Here is a 6,253-nt window from a genome sequence, read left to right as displayed (position 1 = left end):
TGCGCTCACCTGTAGCAGGCTATACGCTGTGGGCACTGGGTGTCCGCACCAAGCAAGTGACGCATTTCCTGTACACGCAACGATAAAGCTTCTGTCTATAGGTGCATTATGAGATTCGCTGTCTTAAAAGCTAACCGTCTGCCTACTTATTTATTTGTTTATTTATGTATAGTTTCATTTAAAGTTTTATAACGCCACTTTCAGTTTTCTTATAAAGTTTTGCACACACCTGCACGCCCGATAAGCGTTAGATCCCAAGACTCAGGAGTAGATGTTGTGGTGATTTTTTTTTTTTTTTTTATTTGGTTCGGTGGAGGTTGGAGGGTCTGGTTATACGCATGGACACGTCTGGTGAGGATTAAGGGTGAAGGTTAGCTTCGGTTTAAAGTAAGGGGCCAAACAGATTTCACTTCAACTTCAATCTACTCCCAGGTTTTGTGAACCAAAGTCGACACTGCACAATTACAGCAGAAAACAGAAAAGGAATAGCCTACTAAAATGACCCGTTGCTGTTTTGCGCCATCGTGTGATTTGCGGTCCAATTGCAACTCAGTCAGTGAGCAGATAATGGTAACTTTAGTGTAACAGGAGTGTGAGGAAAAAAAATCGCAGCATTCCCAATTAATAAGACAAACCACAGCAATATGATCCCTTAAAATATGTAAATACAGAATTATGGGCTGTTGTAAAACGATTAAAGGATAGAATGAGAAATCGATCCGTTTAACAAATCTGTGTAATTAAAATAAACACCAAATAAAATATTCATATTATACTAAAGGCCAATGTCCCCTTCATTATACATTACAAAAAAAAAAATAAAAAAATGACCCGGATGAAACCTGATGCTTACTCTTACAAAATCCACGTCGTCTATTTTGCAGTGACATTTGCAGATGTTAATAAAAGTATTGGATAAACAACGGACCTCGAGTGATTTATAGCTTTTCATTCAATGTGTTGCGCAATTTGCGGCTTTGGTTTGTTCTGAGAAGGTTGCGAAATAATGTGTGACAAACATGTTTCACAAAATACCCATAGATATCGTAACCCTCTACATTCCTGAACCATAAGACACACAGATAGACGCTAATTTTGAGTATGGCTTTAACAGATACCTGCTGTATATCACTGATCACGCTGTGATGTGTGGCACGCGTGGACTCACTTGTGCGTCACTGCGTAAACAGCACTTCAGGTATTTTACCACTAAGGGGCGCAATCGTCACGTTTTCCAGCCTGTATCACAACACCTTGGAAACTTGGGAGGAGACTTTAGGAAAGTTTAATAAGATTCTACAAATTGTGTATGTTTAACTTGAGAACTTATTATTTCTCTATTGGTCTCAAGCTGTGCTCTCTCTACCTGCCTTAACCCTACATAAGAAATTCAGTACCTTCATTATTTGTATAACCATCATTTCTATCAAGTATTTAATGCAAACACCATTTACTGTCAAAGTGATGAATAAAAACACATAACAGCACAATTACACAGAGCGAGAAAGGGATCACATCTCATTTTGTTCAGCACTGTGGGAATTTTTACTTCAATTATGAGGTCACAAACTGACTGTTTAATGTATGTCATCACTATGCCTTGCAGTAGTTAGGGTGGGTAATATTTATTATCTGACCTTTATAAACATGGCCTTTTCCCTATAGATGTTTATCACTATCCATCTATCTATCACTAGAAACAAGAAAATATTACCAATGCATTCATCACAAAGAGTCAAATTACCATCAGCATCATTATTTTCATCATTACTTACCACAATACTTTACAGTTTCACGCTCGTCGTCATCATAGAGACCCTAGCAGCGAGTCCTATGATGTGGCAATCCTCATTATGTTCCACAGTGGAAGTGCAGCCCGTCTTGTGTTGTGTAATCATTGGCATCTTCTCAATCAGAGCGTTAAAAACAAGAAAAACTTTAATCCCAAGCCAAGCAAGCGTTCTAAGCTCTTATAGACTGAGCTTATATCCCAAGCTTCTCCTGCTCATTGTTCCACACATCAATGGCCGATTAGGCAATAACACTAGTGAGACTTTTGCTTGTCTGAACAACGTCTACTTATGGGAAAGTTAAACTGCATAGAATTAGGGTGACATTAGTAAAAGTGACGGGACAACCTGCAGGAGAAAACAAAACTAATGTGATTGATACGAACAGAAAAGAAAGGTTCCTAGAAAATCATTTAATATCATGGACGATTATCTGATCGTTGTGAAAAAAAGATGTGGAGGACTGAATTCTGTGTTTTGCTGGTGATTTGCAAACCATTAGGAAGAACTAAAGAATCCATTTATAAGCATCTTTTTAAAACAGGTAAGTAACTGATGTGGTGTTTGTGGATTATGATGGTGAGCTGAATTAACGCATGAGTGTTAATATTCTACACATTCATGGATTTGATTTTGTGGTTATAGCAGTCTGGATGGATGAGCTGTTCTGAAAAAGCAGAAATTAGTAAAACTTCAAAGTCAGAACAGATGAGCCAGTTTCTCTGGTGAACTTCTGCTTCAGACACAAAATAATACCACTATGAACCACCACGTCACTAATACTATCCCACATCTGCATCCCACAATCTTATCTGATTTTCTGATTTACTGTTGAATGAGACATCATATGCTGAGCCTCTACTACTACTGTCCAGGGTTCCCTGTAGGGTTGTTTTATCTCTAAGACAGCTTTGCTTCACTGATAACAGCATCTAAGGTCATTAAGTTCATGGTCTCTTTAACATGAACTAAGAAAATATTTGAATTGTTAGCAATGTATTTGTTCAAGCAAAAAAACGGTAATTTAAAGAAAAAACTTGCACACAAAAATATTTAATATGATTTATAGCCCAAGTGTGGTGTATATTACAGGCAGAAAAGAATATCTTGTTATACTAAGTGCCGAGGATTACTGCCTTAGCATCCATTTCTTTGTGTTTAAGCTGCTTAACCTGCAGGGTTTAACCTTAAGTGTCCATTGCTGTTGTCTGCATAAATTATACTGTGTCAGGCTCGGCTGGAAAGACATCTTTGTGAGTTAAGTCTGGAGATCCTATTTTAGTGACATGATCTACTCAGGGTTCAAACTAAGGTTAAGTTAGATTTCAAATACTTCTTCTGATTTCGTCTACTTACATTAATTGTAATGTGAACAGGTGCATTTTTCCCAGTAGGACATTTCTCTTTAACTTGGTCAAGGGCTGTTAAAAGATAATTTCACCCAAATTACAAAAACATGTTTTTTTCCCCTACTAACCTTTAATGGTATCCAGGGAGGTTTTTTGAGATATTCTGTGATTTTATACTCCTTCCTTGGCACAACAAATGGAATTAAATGTGCGATGGTTGTTGCACTGAAAGAAAACAACGTTAATGGCAACACCAGAAACAAGTAACCTCTGGAAGATCTACAATCACACTGTCAACAGTTTTGACAGGGGCCAGTTTTTCTTAAAAAAAAAAAAAAATACAGTAAAAATTGTTCACATTAAGGTCTGTGGGTTATCCAGAGTAACAAGGATGTGGTTTCTGAAAGGACAGGAGGCTGTTGAAAATATAAATGTCATTTTTTTAACACTGTGAGCTGTTGGAAACAGCGCAAACCCTAAATAAAATCTCTCTCATTTCTTTTGCATTTCCAATATCAGGTGTGATTTCTCTTGAGCTGTTAGCTGTTGCTCCATGTTTCTCCTAAGTGGGAGGAGAGAACACGATCAGTTCACTGCATTCAAAATAAGCCCTACCAAACCAGATATGAACATTAAAGCCATAACACAGAGAGACAGCATGAGCACAACATTCCTGTGCTCTCTTAGTCTTCTGGCAATGCAAAAAAAAAAAAAAAAAAGCCCTCCACACACTGACCTTTCCTCAGCATACCTCTGGCTTTTTCTCACTTCTCTCTCCTCTTTTTCCTCTGACTCACAGCCCATTGTACTTCTCCTACTCAGCAGTGCTGTTTGCTCTCTGTCCTTGCCTCCCCTCCCCTCCCCTCCTCTCACCCTTCACTGCCACCCACACGTCTCTACATCCATCCTTTTCCAGAACAATACAGATGAAAGCTAACGGCTGTAATTACCATAGCTATAAGTTACAATGGGCTGGGAAAAAATGTGCAGCAAACAGGAAATACATTCAGAAGCTAACAAAAAGTATGTCGGATCCATATATGGCTCACATTTTACATGCATAAACCATGTGTTACAACAGGACAACGGCGTATTATTGTATGTTTTGTGGTATGAGTGAGTTCATTACTGCTAATGACATCTTGTCATGCATATACCCACCCACAGTGTGGAATTAATGCAGCGGATCCGTCCATGTACACATGGAGCATATGGAACAACACAGGGGGCATCTGTTGTGCATACACATTTATTTGAACCCGTGCTATTCACAATGGCTACAGCCCTTTTGGCTCATGCCAAACTCAACAATATTATTGGGATGACCTGTGATTGACTCCCCTCCTGTGTGTTCTCATTGGCCATTTACCCCAAGATGATGATGTCATCGTGTGTGGCATGTTGTAACATGTGTAACATTGAGACATGAACTAATGATCATGGATGGAGAAAGTAGAATTGGATCAAAGGTGGAAGTGATGGTTGTACTTGTATAATTTACAGGAGGTTTTATCTTCCTGACAGTGCTGACCCAAATGTGAGAGTGATTACCAGGGCCCATTGTGTTTTTCCTTAGGATCCAATTTCTTGACTTATTAGCACATCACGTAGAAATTCAGTACTACCAGTCTACCTGAAGTATTGCCAATTATAACCAGGAGAGGGCATATGTAGAGAGCAAGACATAAATGAAGATAGCGAGACAACGATGAAAGAACGATACATGCAGCTGCTTGAATTTACTGGGTTGTTGTTTTTTCCCCCCCTTTTGTTTGCATTATTTCCCTGAAGCCTGTCAGAATATATTCCTGTCACAGCACATATCAGATCAAATCACACATAACACATTTTCACCAAGTCTAAAATCATTTAACATTTAGCATTATTTTAACCAATCTTGTACTTAAGTAATGACTTTGTGTGTAAAAACAAACAAGGTGTTACAATAATCTGTTCTGCATCATTTCTGAAAATATATGTAACTGGTTCTAGTGTTAAGAACTTTCATTTACTGATCAGTTAATTTCCTGTAGTCTACAAAAGAAACCACACATTTGTTTTAGTTATAAATATAAATTAAGTAAAGTCCATTCGCTACATTGTCTTTTATGAATGACAGTCTGGAGTTAGAAGTAATCTGATCTACACTGAAGCTTATTTTGTTGTTGACTTTGAAAATGTAAATACAGAAGGTTTTGACAGTAAATACCACAGTGGGACTGTGGAATCTAATAAGAAGATCTCAGTGCCATACAGTACATAAAATTCAGGACCACAACAAGAGACGAAGAGTCCGTTTCCCTATAGCCATGGATTGAAGTTAACCTGCAAACGTACTGTTCAATTTGACTACATGCAATCTGGTCTTTTGTCAATCATCTAGTCCTAGTACGTTGTGTTTTGACCACTAATCCTACCACTCTGGTTACTGCTGCTGACTCATCCTGAACCCCGGGTCCAGTCCCACGCTACCCCCACTCTACTGAACCCATCAAGTCAACCAATTACTCTTCTCAAAGCTGCTTAACGAACCCTTTAATTAAATAAAAGTGAAATCTTGTCTGGCATGGTGCAGTGACCCAGAGCTTCTTCAGACCTGCAGAGCCTGGGGCCAGTGTGGAAGTTTACAGCAGGATAAGCTGCTCTGAAAACTGAAGGTATATAAGAACAGCTTACTCAGGTACTGTTTCAACTAAGCCTTGCTCCCAGGTGTGTTTCTGGGCTGATGGCATTGTTGGTAAGCTGCCTGCTTGTTTATTCACTAGCCATGCCAGTGACGTGGCTGCATGGATGGCCTTTATTTAAAAATGGATTGACAGATATCCATGGTGCCTTGCTGACTTTCGTGATCCCTTGAATTTCCCTCTAGTGCCACAAAGGACATTTGTGTTTTTGATTAAAAGTTGAAAAATTTACAATGACTATTTAACAGTTTGCCATGAAATTTGGTATAAACATCCAGTCCCTGCTCAGGATGAATCATAATCACTCTGGCTAAAACATTTCTAACATCATTGATGATCTAATATCTCCAAAACTAGTGACAATTCCACCAACCTTTAAGCTAATTAGCAAATACTGATATGCTTATGTGCTGAAATAAAGTAATGAACA

The sequence above is a fragment of the Mastacembelus armatus genome, chromosome 13, assembly GCF_900324485.2.
Source record: "Mastacembelus armatus chromosome 13, fMasArm1.2, whole genome shotgun sequence".
Classification (NCBI taxonomy): Eukaryota; Metazoa; Chordata; class Actinopteri; order Synbranchiformes; family Mastacembelidae; genus Mastacembelus; species Mastacembelus armatus.
The sequence above is the reverse complement of the archived record's forward strand: the minus strand, read 5'-3'. Positions refer to the sequence as shown.